This window comes from Heterocephalus glaber, unplaced genomic scaffold (genome assembly GCF_053883595.1).
Source record: "Heterocephalus glaber isolate CG9 unplaced genomic scaffold, H.glaber_assembly_v1.0 deba00001577, whole genome shotgun sequence".
Taxonomy (NCBI): domain Eukaryota; kingdom Metazoa; phylum Chordata; class Mammalia; order Rodentia; family Bathyergidae; genus Heterocephalus; species Heterocephalus glaber.
This window is the reverse complement of record NW_028258358.1, coordinates 27,867,959-27,883,582: the sequence shown is the minus strand read 5'-3', so window position 1 is coordinate 27,883,582 and position 15,624 is coordinate 27,867,959. Positions and strand designations below refer to the sequence as shown.

At 38.8% G+C, this 15,624-nt stretch overlaps 1 protein-coding gene across 3 annotated transcripts in view; it reads right to left on the bottom strand.

Annotated features, from left to right (window-relative positions):
• Positions 1–15,624, bottom strand: part of Gpc6 (glypican 6) — a 1,085,538-nt gene that overhangs the window by 1,057,411 nt on the left and 12,503 nt on the right. The gene's annotated exons all lie outside the window — the stretch shown is intronic.

The window sequence follows — 15,624 nt, the reverse complement described above, 5'->3', positions numbered from 1 at the left end:
ACATAAACAAGCCAATTTAATAATTCCAAACATCTTTCAGTTTTAGACAGAATACTGATCATACATAGGCATATACAAATGTAGACTAGCAAGTATTTAACCAGTTTTCCAGGAAATGAGGCCCTGATTTGTAGTGGTTGAATGCTCCTATCTTGGCTGAATTCAAGCTAAAAATGTGAAGTCAACCACCTGGCAAAATGCCTGACAATTTAACAACTGCTGAAAATACTCCCTCTACATTGAAAATACATATAGACTCATATACCCACACATTCACACATATGTGGCTATACATTAGACAAAGTGGAAACAAATATAGTTCTTAACAAAGTATTTTCTTCAGACTTTATAGGTGTTATTTCTAAAGGTCAGAATTTCACTATACATATTCTGTCTTTTTAACCACATATCTTGAAATAATTGCTCTAAGGTGCCTTACAGAGTAACACCAACGATTTTTAAATGTATCACCATTTAAGCACATAATTAGTTATGGCCATATGTCTGGTGTCTACAATGAAGCAGGCCCAATTTAAGAACCCAGAAAGCAGACGTCTTGCAAACTTCATAATCTGATCTTATCACCCTTCCTGAACTTTGTGTGTTGGTAAATGAAGACGGTGTTTGTTTGCACAGTGACTCACATATCCAAATACAGAGGTACAGGTCTCAGATTTGAGTGGGCCATTAACTTCACATATCTGATGAATCTATTTTAACTTATAACAATTTTTTCCCACAACAGTACATAATCCTACGGAGAAAAACTGCCTGAAGAAATCACCAAAACTCCATTCATCCATCCATTCTATCTAAAGTTGGAGCCCTAGATCCTTGAACAAATCTAACAGAGGTCCCAGGAATAAAAGACTAATGAGCTAGGCCGGGGATTTAGCCCAGGGGTTCCGTCACCTGCCTCGCAAGTGCAAGGACCCGAGTTCGATCCCCGGTACCAAAAAAAAAACAAAACTAATGAACTAGTATCAAACTGGGTAAGGTCAAGAGCTACAGACACAGCCAAGTGCATCCTTATGCACCATCACGTGACGAGCACCATCACGTGACGAGCACCCTCAAGGATTGCACATCATGTCTATTCTCCTTACACTCATCTGTGGCTGTAGAAGAATTGGTAAAACTAACATAGAGAGATGTGACAATAGCCATTAAAATGTCTAATGCTTATAACACTTCCCAGCAACTTCACTTTCCGGAAATTCTTTTATAGATAAATTCTTACTTGTACGACAATGTGCACGTGTAAGGACATGCAGGATAATACTGTTTGTAACAGCAAAGAACAAGACAGTTTAGGTGTAGGGGGAAACGCCACCAGCTAAATGAAGTGTCTTAGTCATTTCCTCACCACTGGGACAAAATACCTCACACCCGCAACATAAGGGAAGAGGGGTGTATTTGCTTAGTTTCAGTCCATGGCTGACTGGCTCCAAGGCCAAAATAGTATAGAGTGGAGTGGAAAAGGTACTCAACCCATGGCAGCCAGAAAGCAGGGAAGAAAAGGAGGAACAGGGCGGTGGGGAGAGCTAGACCCTCTCAGGTCACACCCTTCCCCACTGACTACCCTCTAACCAGGCCCCACCTCATAACTGCAAGGCAGGTATGAACTCATCAGTAGACACATCCACAGTACGGAGCCTGTGATAGTCAACTTGAGCAAGCAATGCTTCACTGATAGATGAGCATAGCGCTGGGTGTGGCTGAAGGGATTTTCTGAAGACAGAAGAGGCACGATGGGTGTGAGTGGCACCAGCCAACAGACTTGTAGCCTGAACGGAATACAAAGCGGAAAGAAGAAGAAGAAGACTGGCTCCAGTTTCCTGGGAGGAGCTCCTTCCTCGGCCATTACTTTGGGACATCCGTCTCCAGGCTTCTAGCACAGACTCTGCCCTTCCATCAAAGACCCTCAGGCTGTCAAGGGGCCTCTGGAGCAAGCTCCAGGTCTTCCACTTTTGGCTGGATGGTTCTGCCATCCAGCACAGAGACAGCCCGCTGCATTCTTCCACTCTGCAGGCGGCCACTGTGAGCCTACCTAGTAAATCCATATGATGCAGTGCCCTCATGCTCCAAGCACCGTCCAAACACGAGGCTTTGCCGCGATACTTTACATCTAAACCAGAAAGTCAGGTAGAGAAAATCTGCACAGCAAAGTAAAATGCAACCTGTGCAGGGGCGGGTGGCAAGTCCGTATGCACTGAAGTGAAATGAATCTCAAGGTGCATTGAGTGGCAAAATGTCTGCATACAAAGGTATGGAGCCTGGCACCATCTGGATTAACACATAAAATGCAAATATTTATGTATAGAGAAATTGCCAAATGAAAGATCACAATTTGATAAAGCCAATCCTTTTGTACCACCTGAATATAGTTGTATTACCAATTTATAAATAAGTGAAAACATCTGGAAGGTTTTTTCATGACATCCTAAGTATTTAAGTTTCAATGGACTCTGGCCTCTCATCATATTTCTCCTCACAAGAAGACTTCAACATAACCTGCAGTGAAAGGATCCCAATTTTTGCCCACTTTTAAAATTGCTCCCTTCCACCAGTTCTTTTTCTGGAACCTACACTCTTCTCCTCTCTGAACAGTGTCAGAAGCCATTGTCCCTAAAGTAACTGGCACTGCAGCTCCCTGAAATCTGGACCTAAGAAAGGAAATACAATGCTGGCTTGAGGAATGTACTACAAGCTAAGAACAAGGCGTGGGACAGTGGAAGGGGCCAAAAATTTGCCCAGAAATACGTAAAGCTGAGGGTTGAGGGGCTATTTCCTCTACAGTCATTAATATGTAAGCAGGATTATAAGTAAAACATATGTATCCTGACTTCAACATCGGCACTCTCAATGATTTTATGTTAAAAAAGTACAATATACACAATTTTTGTGCAAAAAGAGAATGAAAGTGAATTATGCCAGAAAGACCAAAGATATTTCATCTTTATTAATCTGCTTTTCCTCAGCAACACTTGCCTATCCTCAATATTGTCCACTAAACCACAGGTTAACACCTCAAAAGTGTGCAGAGAGTCAGCTAAATCCACCAGTTAAGAGGCTTATCTATTTGTCCTACCCTGGGCAAAGTACAAGTGAAACAAATGCAACTGCATAAACCTATCCCCAGAGGAGCTTCAAATCTTCAAACAGCAACCTTGTTTCTCACGAACTAGGGAACGGTGGGTTTACACCAATTTCTCTAGGAATATGGAAGCGCTTTACTTTTCATGCAAAGAAATTACAGAATTTATTTATCTAGAAGGTAAATAAATTTGTGATGGCTTCTCTTGATTCCTTACAATGGTAAAGAGCAGTAATCACAAGGCATCTAAATCCAGATGTTTCGAATAAACTTTACAGGAAAATGTACTAGCACAGAAAGCCGAATTCAACCTCAACCCACAGTCAATGCTCCCATGGCTTGCTGAGATTAACTGCTAAGAAGTATTCTTGGAAACTGGGAAGTCTAGGAAAACCTAAAAAGAAGCAACTCTGTTAATCTGCATTACCCAGATTGAAAAATCACAATGCTTCCTACCAAAATGACCATTCTGCAATCACTTATGCTTCCTGCTCCCTCCTCCTGATTCTTGTGCAGGGCTCCTAAAAACTCTTTTCTCCCTAACTTTCCACACCTGATGAATTTGGCTTTTCTCGAAGAAAGATCAAAGCATAGTTAATAATCAATACTGGTCCTTGGGTCTGCAGCAATAATAGCCTTCCCCTTGGTTCTGGGAAAATAATCAGTGAAGGAACCTGCTTTGTATATCAAGGGGCTTGGGAAAGGTGACTGACCGTTAGTCTGAAAAGGTAATGGAACAGTCCCACACATTATGTATAGAGAGAGTTGGGGATTAAACCAATAGACTTCAAAGAACATGAAAAGAAAAGCAATCATCAAATTCTAATTTTTATGATGGAGACTACTACACTGCTTGAAATACTATTTCCCCACATTATTTTCATGCCTGTGTTAATTACTGTCCTAAGCAAACTGTCATGTGTCTATTGGGTAACTGGCTTTTCAGGTTGATTTTTTGTTTTGTTTTGTTTTTTAAACAACAGCATCACAAAAAACAATCTGAGGGATTCAAAAGCCACAGTTTAGTCAACTCTACAACAAAATAAATGTTGAATCTTGCCTTTGATTTTCCCACGTAGGATGATGCAATGGGTCCTGCAAATGTGGTTTAAATGTAACAATGTTCTGGGTATTGATTAATAATATTATTATAAATTGAGAAAATGAACAGTCCCTTACTGATTAATCATAATAATAGACAGTCCTCTAAAAGGTGAAGATAACAAGTCCCAGGAATATTATAAATAAAAGATATTTATTTTGAAACTTTTCTAGTCTTAAAATTGAATTTCTAGAGTGGCTGATGTTGAGGTACTTTTCCTGACTTTTTACAAATTTTAGGTACTCTATAGATTCAACTTAAATGCCAACTGACTGAATTCTTTTATTAAAACAGCAAAGTAAATGGTACTGGTACCATTCTTTTTTAAATGGTGGCTGGATTACAAGGTAAAAAAAATCACTGAACCTTTAGACAATTTTCAAAATTACTAATATGTCAGGACATATTGTATGTCAACAAAAAGACTTCTACAAGTTAGAATTTACTAAAATGAAGGCATCATTATTCAAATAAGAAATTAATGACTAAGTTTCTATTTCCTCCAAATAAGCAATGAAAGAAAACACTTAACATCGTAACAAACATTTGTAATCTCTCCTTCTTATTGATTCCTCATTAACATTAGTTTCATACTAGAAAATCTTCTACTCTACTGATGTTTGTACAATACCTAAAAGAAAGCCATGTCAAAACCAATACATCTGGGAATTCAAAATTAATTTTTATGTAATTTCCACCTTATTCTCCTAGTTCTTTTTGGCTTACATAGAATAAACAAAGACACATAGTAAGCAGTGATATCAAGCTATTGGGTTGAAGTAATAGCAATCTTATCAGTCTACCAAACCATACACTGGAACTGACGGTACTATTTTACAAAAGTCATAAAATGAGAAAGCAATCAGCTTGGGCATTGTACACCTCTTATGTGTACCTTAGATTCCCACTGTAGTTGCAATCCTTGCTTGGTGAGATGAGACAGCTCTCATCTACCCTACAAATAATTCCACACCCTAGAGTATCAGTGTGACTCTCTCCCTGGGAAAAAGAGCAAGGAAAAAAATCAAACCCCAAAGGATAAAGGAAGACCCAGTCCCACAACAGATTAGACTAAATAGTCAGAAATATGGCCACACACGATAAAGTGCAATAAAAATACATTTATCCTACACGAGGATCACACTAGAATATACAGTGGACCCTCTAGTTACAACCAACCTGACATATGAACAATTTGGGTTAATTAGGTTAATGGAAGATTCATCTGCCTCTTGTTATCTATAATGTTTATCTAGATAAACATCCAGATCTCAGCTGTACTGACTTACAACCAACTTGACTTACAACCAGCCCTCAGGAACTGATGGACTTTGTAAGTCAAGGTTCCACTGTGCTTCTCAGAAAAAACTCATGCCTATTCCTAGGAAGTACACAGTAATAAATAAATCTATAATTATTTTCTCTCTAACTTTTTGCCTGTCTCCGTCTATCTCTCAGATGGTTCAATTCCTAAGACTCAAATACCTCCAGACTCTATGAATCAGTCCGAAATACCCAAGACCTGTTCTTGAAACCATTCTTAAAAGGATGTCTTCTGAACAAAACTCAACAGAGTATCAGATGTGAGTTCACTTTTAAGTACTTCATGAATATGAACAAGAAACAGAGACACAGAGCAAGAAAGTTGAAAAGAAATTTCAGAAAATGGAATTGGTTTATAAAGCAGTATCCAAGGTTAACTCTATTACAGCAATGCATCCCTGCCACAAATATTTGTACTCACTGGCATTAGACAGCTACCTGCCATTATATTCCAGCTTCAGCAGTGACCATAGAGCTGATTTTTTTACTACATGTACTCGATGGTTTTTAGGCTTCTTACCCTCAAAACAGATGCTTAGTTGCATGCAACAGAAACCAACGTAAATAGAAATGGGTCTACTGACACGAACCTACCAGTGAAGAGCTAGGATTAGAAGACAAGTAGGAACAAGTAGTACCACAACCAATACCACAGCCAACACAAAACAAAGACTCTCCCAAAAGGGCACTGTTCTAAGCAGTGAATACTTCCTACATAGAGCAACCCATCGCATCACCCTCAACACTGGATATTCAAGGATGGTGCTGGAACCCCCATAAGTGACATCTGGCCACTGCTACGCCCAGAACGAATTCTTCAACTGTCCCTGCTGCTCTGAGTCACAAGCAGCCAATTCAAAGACCTTGACAGAAGAGGTCATGGCCCAACATCCTAGATGAACAGAAGACTACAAAGCTATGTATCTGCCACTTTTATTTCCTATACAGTAATTATATTGAGCTCTGCCTCCCATCAAGATTTAGAAAGACCAGAATTTCTCAGGATTAGAAAGGGAATTCAGAAGGAAATAGCCAGAATAATGAACAATGCATGACTACACATTTTCATATAGGATGACTCAAATGTCTACACAAATAATAAACTATTACATGCTCTTAATGGAAAATTCTAGCAATGTCTTAGCACTGAGATTTGTTTTGCTACACTTTACCTTTCCTAAAACTGAGAGTTAAACACTTTCTAACATTTAGAAAGAATTGCAATCAATGCTACATAGCCCATTAATTTTGAAAAGAAAATCATGATCGTGGAAAAAAAAGTTAATTTTCTCACTTAGGATAAAAATTATAAGACTTACCTAGATAGAAATTTAGTACACGGTCATTACAGTCTGCCTGGCTCATCTGCTTACCCACTTGTTTACCCAGGGACAAGTTCTTCACCCTCTCTCTGCCTCAGTTTTCTCACCTGCAAATTCTGAATGATTATACCTCTGAGGAAAAGATGTTACAAGAATTATGCAAGATCCTACAAAAGTGTTAAAAAGAACATAGGATCTAAAGAAACCTCAGTACATGTTCCATTTTATAATATACAATTCAGTTTTGTAACATGAAACACATTTTTAACATTCTCACTATATCTATGCTTTATCTTGATTCTATTTCATCTCATTAAAGGACAACCTTCAACTATATGGAAAGGTCAATCATTTGATACTTTTGTCATAAGAAAAGGTACAGTCTATTTTATCTTTTTAAAAAGATCAGTGGAACAGACCATTCCATCTACTGTAAAAGTAATGGTTTTATAACAATGATTTTTTGAGAAGCAAATTACAGATAAAACAGGAAGATTTCACTCTCAAAATTAGGGTAGAAACAATAATATACAACATTTAGCTGGACCTACTCTAAATATAAACTTCACCCTTTAGAATATTAATTTTACATGGTAGACAAAGTTCTTAACATTGGTCTCAATAGCAAATACCTTGTACCACGTACCCTCCTCCGTAAGTTCTGAGGGGCAAGGAGTTCGTGTGCTCAAAAAAGGAAAAATTATGCTGAAATGAAAATGCCAACATAACGTCTAGATGTTAGCATATGCCCAATAAAGTGTTTCATACCGAAGAATAAATATGAGTTAGTCAATACCTGTATAAATGTTATTTACTAGGAGCCAAATGAAAGTCTAGGTTCTTGCCATCATTTGGTATATTAAATATGTGTTTCATTACACACATACATATATACATAAACATAGATACATTATATATATATATATATATTTATAATTATGTGTTCATTATATGTGTTTCAAATCTGGCCCGGCTAGTAAAAGCTTTTCCTTTATTTAGGAGTTTATACACTAACAGCGATCTACTCACAGACACTAGATATTTATATTTAATCTTTGTAATAACACATTTACTGCTCCAAAATACTTAAATAAAATATCACAAGAGATAATAGGGTGGTGGAATTATTCCTACTAAGTCAACTCCTTTTTAGAGGAGAAGAAATGATGATCTCTTTTGCCAACAGGAAAGCACCTTTTCATCAGTGTCATTGCTATCATTTTTCCAAAGAAAAGAGAAAAACTTCCTTTAGAGATCAGAAAACTTCGATATGTCTGTTATGACCAAAATATACTGGACCTTAACACAATTTTAATTAAGTTATTATTTACTGTGGTGAGTAGGAAACCCATACCAAAACACAAATATACTCTGCAGCCACAAGAAACATATACTCTCTACATAGGTTACTTTTTCCAGGTTAGGAAATGGGTGCAGTAAGAAATGGGGTCCCAAGCATACATTCTCAATGTTTTTGACAGAATTTTAAGCCTTTCATTCAGAGATCAGTCTTACCACTTAGGAAGTAAACAGCACTTTCAACATTACAACTATTCTGTTAGGAAATACTCAGCCTGCTTAAGCATCAAAGTCCATGCCACACAAAGAAATATACACCTTCAGAGTATGAATTCAAACAGGGGGAATTAAAACCCAAAATAATGAACCTTGGTTTTAAAAAGAAATATTAATTTGTACAGATCAATTTCATGAAGAAAAACAAAATGTGGGGCATCAATGGTTGTTTCTTTATAATTATTTCTGGGATTCACTTATTTCTTCAACTGTTGTCTTCTGCGAAGATGGGTGTTTGCTTTAGAATGGATCTGACTCCTGCATGTCAGGGAAACATTGCCTGCCGGGTGTAGAGTGAGCAAGACAGAACCTCCTGCAAGAGCGCAGAATCGGAAGCATCCTCACGTCTCACTGGCTCTATGAATAAGGCTCACAAGCACCAAACAGCCAAATCTCTGTTGAGCTATGGAAACATATTTTACAATTTAGATCAGTGTGCTCTGCCTTCTCAGATTTTTGTTTGTTTATTTCGTTGTTTGTTTTTGCAGCTGCTACTTTTAGGAGAACTTTTGTTTGTTTGTTTTCCACCTGGGAATGAAGGCTTTTACAGCAAGGAGGAACTTTTCTGTTTGTTTTCATGTGGGAATTCTCAGTTTTTTAAAAATACTTCCAAAACTAGTTTAAAACATCTTCATATGCAAACTGCAACAGCACAAGACTTTAAATGTTCACAGTTTTCAATGTGATAGAAAATATAGAAAGTAACTAAAAAGTAAACCAAAGCAGATCACAGAGGGCACAAAAAAGCTAACTTGTTCTCACCTCTTCTCCATCTGGAACCACTCACTGCACCACCTATGGATGAAAGTCAGTTAAAGAGACTCACAACACAAATTTTTCTTGTCAGTTTCCTTTGGTCAAAAATAACCACACCATTAGTGTCACCTGGAATTATCAAACTATTTCTATGTCTTTTTATGCAAGCATACAGAGTTTAAAAGAGTAGCTTGATATCTGTGAATCGTTAAAATACACAGCATGCTAATTTTTGCTAATAAATGTGTGCATCTGAAATGGGAGAATCAATGCCACTTAAAACTGTATCTTTCACAGGGATAATCACACATGACAAATGTGATTATTTTCCTCCTCGTATTCCTCTAGGAATTTAACTAGACTTACAGGAACAAAGATACTTTGGGCTTAAACATGTTTCTTGGTAGTTTTACAGAACTTCCTAAGGACAGACAGATGTTCTTTCTACTTGAACAAAGGTCAATTGACAATTTTGAAAAAAAAAAAGAAAACATCCACACACACAACAAACTAGAGCCACCCACTGCTTGGGGAGTTCCTAAGGCATGATTCATATGACAAGGGAATTCACCTTCATTTTTACTATACAGCTGGAGTGCATGCATCTACTTATAAGAAAGAACAATTAGTACTGTATAAGAAATAAATTACAAAAGGGCAAAAAGCACTTCCAACCTTTAACTCGAGTCTTCGGTCCTCTTACCTGTTCCTCCCAATGGGCTCCCTGACCTGTTCCCCTCAGGTTCCCATCCTTTATCAGTCCAGCCCTCATCACACTGAAGTGACTCATGTGGATGTCTGTCTTCACTCCCCAGTGTGGATCTCAAGGGCAGGGAAACTGTGAGTGCTGCTCTTTTAACCAAGCAATTACAAATAAATTTCTACTGACCTGTGCTGACAGATATAAGAGGCCCCAGGTAGGTAACAGCTAAAACTGGAATTCACAAAATTACAAGTGCTTCCCATGTACATGCCAGCAGCACAATTTATTATTCAAAGCCTCCACCATAAATAGATCATTCCAAAGCCGGTACAATTTGATTGCTTTATACCCAGGCCTGACTTTTTAAACTAACTCTCCTCTCTATCAACTTCTTTATCTTCCAGGAAATGTCACTGCCATTTAAAGTACTCTTTACATTTAACTTTTCTAATCTTTTCAGGTATTCGAAAATTGCTGTCAGTGATAGCTAAAATATGCCACGTTTTGGAAAAACATTTTGATTAGACATAGCTATAGATGACTGTGCTTCATCGAGAGACACGTTAGGCTTTAATCCAAAATGAAAGCAACAAAATGCACGTTCCACACAATACACTTTGCTGGTCTATAATTTCTCAAATTGATTGCCACTGGCTTCAGTTAATATAGTTTATCAGTAACAATCTTCCAAAGGAAATATAAGGGTATCTTTCTACACCATTATTTATTTATTTATTTATTTATTTTTGGTACCAGGGATCAAACTCGGGTCCTTGCGCTTGCGAGGCAGGCAGGCGGTGGAACCACTGAGCTAAATTCCTGGCCCCTCTATACCATGATTTGATTTTGATCTTACTCAAAGTTTTCTGAAAAGCCTGCCTGGCAAAAACAATCACAACAAAAAACAAGAGCAGCAAATCCAGTTTCGTTTATAATTGCAATCAAGGAGAATTTCATTATTTATTGAGTAACTGCTACACTCAGGCTCTGTGCATAAGGGAGAAATCTGTGAGAGAACACCCTCAGATATCTCAGAGGCAAATCTGGGAAACCAAAATAAATGCTTCATTTTAGTGGATACAAGAAATAGAAGAGTAAAACTCCATTAATTAACAAAAGAAGAAACAAAACACTACCCAAACTTGGCAAAGGAGGAAACGGGAAATAAGTGGTTTTGGACAAATGATCTAGAAAAGAATTCTCAAAAGAATTTAAAGGGGAATTGTAGCTGGGTAGAACTTGGTAGGGAGAAGCAGGGAGGCTAGACCAACATTGTCCTGAGTTTTAACAAAGGTTGAGTCCAGAAGAAAATTTTCATGAAAAAGTTTTTATCACACGGAAATTTCTTGAAAAGAAACGCTCAGAACTAAGAAACAGATTGAGTTCTTCAATGTCAAACCAAGATGTGAAATTTATTCTTGAGCCCATGGAGAACAAAGTAACTTGAAGGTAGTTGAAAGATTCAGTTTTAGGACACTGGCTGTTGGGAGTGTAGTTCAGGGACCAGTAGCACCACCATCCTCTGGGAAGCTGTTAGAAACCCAGAACTGGGTGCCTTTCCTTAGATCTGTTAAATGAGAAACTCCCAGGCTGGGGCCCAACAGCCCCTGTTTGAGCAAAATTTCCAGGTCATTGTGACTCACATTCCAGATTAAGAACCGCTAATTGCAAAACATAAAAATAGCCAATGAGTAGATGAAAAAATTCTCAACACCACTAATTGTATTAGTGCTATCCTGTTACTGGGAAACAATTCGAAAGACCCACAACTTAAAGGACAAGAGGTGAATTTTGGCTCACGGTCACAGTTCATGGTTGGCTGGCTCCAAGGCAAAAAGGCCTGGTAAAGGAAAGCTCCTCACCTGAGGGAGAAGAAAGAGAGGGAAAGAGCTAGGGACAAGAACATTTCCTTCCAATCAAACCCTCACCGTTCCTCTCTCCCCTCCTATCAGCACATTCAAGTACTGAGCTCCTGAATGAATGAATCCACTGGTGAGTACTGCAACCCCATGATCCAATCACCTTCCAAAAGGCCCAGTTGTCAATATATGAAATGGGGGGGGGGGCAGGGGAACAGTCTAGATCTCAATCATAATCTTAATTATCTGGGAAATGCAAAACAAAATTACAATCAGGTATCATCAACCCCATCAGAATGGCCATTAGCAACAAAGCAAGAAGTAGCAAATGCAGAAAAATAGGAACTCGTAACTGTTGGGAAGAATGTAAGTTAGTATAGGTATTATGAACAACAGTATGGATGTCCCTCAAAAAACTAAAAATAGAACTACGAAAGAATCTATCTATTCCACTCCTGGTTCCATGTCCAAAGAAGTGAAATCAGCTTGTCAGAAAGATACCTGCATGACCCTGTTTAATGCAGGACTCTTCACAGTAGCCAAAATACAGATTGAACACACATGTCGATCAGCAAATGAACGGATAAAGAAAATGTCCTATGTAGACAGTGGAATATTATTCAGCCATAAGAAGTGAAATCCTGTCACTTGTGGTAAAACAGAACGGCAGAACATCATGTCAATTCAAATAAGCTAGATCTAGAAAACTGCTGAATATTCCTACTTATATGTGGAAGCCAAAAACAAAAAAAAAGAAAGAAAAGTTGATTGCAAAGTAAAAGAGAACAAAGAAGTGATTACTGGGGAGATGAGGGGTGGCTGGGAAGAGGAAGGTTGAAAAATAGATACCAAAATACAGTTAGAAAACAGAAATCAGTTCTAGTGTTTCCACAGCACAGTGGGTGAGTGTGGTTCACACCAACTGTATGTATTTTATGAAGAAATAGAAGAGTTAAGTCTCCAAACACAAAGATATGATAAATATATGAACAATAAAGCCAATTATGTTTTATTACATGTATTGACTTATCACACTGTACTCCATAAATATGTACATTACATTCATTTAAAATAAAAATAAATAAGCAAATTAAAATAAACGAAGCAAGGTATTAAATAGGTCATTTGGCAGACAGTCAGTAAGCACAACAGAAATTTGTGAAAATTCTGAGAGAAGTTTCAGCGGCATTTCCAGGTACAAAACCAGAAAGAAGAGAAAGTAAATGTTTTTAAAACACTTTCTATTTGACATTTAATAGCATTTCAAAACCACCTTTTAAGGCTCTATTAGAGCTTCTCTCTCAGAAGCTCATCATAAAATGAAATTAAAAATGACTAAGTCTAGGGTGGGAATTGCAGCCTAGTATGTTTTCTCTCCTCTTCTGAACAAGAAATACAAGATTTCTCATTGCTTCCATACGTCAGAGGGGAAATGGAAAAGGAGAACTAACATACACTTTGAAACCTCTCTCTCTGGTCGTACACATGCATTATGCCATTTAATCCTCACGAAAAAGGTCACAAGTCAGGCAATATTATTTCCTTTTTATATGTATCGGGAAACCAAGGTTTAAAGAGGTAAAAAGGAAACTTTAACCAACTTGCAAGCACAAAACAAGGAAATCAAAACCTTTGGTTTCCATAGCATCTGCCAGCAAGCCCAAATATTCTCAAATAAATAAAGAACTCCTATTATTCCCAATTTACTTGATATTTCAGAGATTCTTCAGAAGTCTGCAAACACTTTGTGGATTTCTTTTCTCTTTTTCCCTTAAACTGTGTCCTTACAGGTTCTAAGGGGTATGAAGGTCTGTTTCCATGACCTCCTTAGGAAACAAGGTCTGTAAATGTGGCTGAATGGCCTGAGGCCCAGCTAGGAGGGTGACAGGTAGCAAAGCCCCTGCTGGCCAAGGCCTCAGGGTGATGAAGGAAGGAGGGGAAGGTCATGTCTGCCAAGGCCCCCAGTTCCTCCTTGCTAGCTTTCCTCAATGTGGGGAAGCCAAAAAGAAGCGGGAATTCTGACTTAAATTCTGTTTGGGACTCTGTGAAGAGATCGCCTGGTGGGCTACCTGACATCGCCATGGGGCAGACTCTGGGCCCACAGTACCCAGGGGAAGGCCAGGCCCAGCCTGTCTGGAGCCCTCTGGGAAGATACGGAAAGCAGCTGCCTGCGTTCCCCCCACAGCAGGTAAGCAAAGCTGAGTGGCCAGGGGCTGGGTGATCAGCAGGACTTACACGGCTCCAGGGCCAGAAAGGCTAATGTGAGAGTGAATGCACCAGTAAAGGTGCTGGTCCTTCCCAAGTTGAACAAAACCACATCACTAGTACACTACACTGAGATATCAGACGCTAGACATGGGAGCCGCCCACAGAACCTGCTTTCTCCTTCACAGGGGTAGAGCTACTCTCTTGACCCTTGTGACCCTCATCTAAGGGGATTGATTTTCTCATCTACTACTTGTTAGCTGGCAAGCATCCCTAGAGCCTTTACTCTATGGCGGGCAGTTTTCTAAGAGTTTTATAGCATGCTGATTTATTTAATATAATCACAATGATAAGAAGGAGACTCTTATTATCCCTGCTCACAGAAGGAAAATGTGAGGCACAGATGGGTTCCCAAACACCAAAGAGGAGGAGTCAGGACCATAACACTGGAAGCACCCCGCAGGATTAACAGTTACCCCAAAGGGTCAACTGATCAGATTCCATTTTCAACTAGATCAGACTAAAATAGTTTTTCTTGTTACTCAACAAGTGGGAGCTCCTGAGAAAACGATATGGTAACTTTTTTTTGGTACCAGGGATCGAACTTGGGTCCTTGCACTTGCGAGGCAGGCAGCGGAACCACTGAGCTAAATCCCCAGCTACCAGATGGTAACTTTAAAGAAGCCAACAAGAAAGGGAGGAAGAGGAAAAGTGGCAACGTTCTGCCTCTTCTCCTCATGGGTGCGGTGCATACATTTTCAACTTCAGGGACACAAAAGGCCAGTGGTTCACATACTTCCTAAAGGTCCTCAAAGAAGCTTATGAGGCAGGCAAGTTCCCAGGATGATACATCTGCAGGGCTGTTTCTCTCTGACCCCTTCTAGTTACCACTGGAAAGCGGAAACATGAAGCAGTGCGGGGACCTAAGTGAAATCAAGACATACTATTTCTTTAATTCTTAAAATGGAAAATCCTCCAATTTGACAAGGGTTCTCAGTTATTCTCAAGTGCTCCCCCCCCCCCAAAAAAAAGTCCACAAGTCTGAAACACCAACCTTATTCAAGTTTTCAACTTGGCCTTCAAGTTCCCTCCACAAAGACTTCACAGTTGCCAATTTGGGAAAGATTTCACAGCTGTGACCAAGAAAGGACAAGGCATGCAAAAGAGCAGAAAAGGAAACTGAGGAAGACCAGAAATAAGTCTAACATTTAAATGTGCTCTTTTCAGAAATACACTGTAATTTTTAGGATTAAAAGGATTTGAGTTAAAGTATAGGAAGTTTTAGAAGCTTCGTGGGATTCCATTAATTATTTTTTCCCTGATGCGACAGTACCCTACGGGGCCACTATTAATGTTGAAAATGTGTCCTTGGTGACCTCAGTTCCCAGTGGGCGGTAATATAGGGCAGACAGCCCAATAAGGTGGCAGATTTATGGCACTGATAATACTTCCTATTTATCTGAGATTTGTTTCAGTTTCTCGAACCTAACATGCCACTGAATAGGTCCTAGGATATGGTGTTAGTACAATGTCTGTAAAAAAATGATTCTTTCAGGGAAGGGGAAAAAATAACAGTGCTTTCAGTGTTTCGGATCTTTTACATCTGCTGCTCAGCTGGAAACACTGTTAAAAGGCCATCAGAACCTTAAGGTAACAGACCTCGAATGCCATGAAAGCCGTGG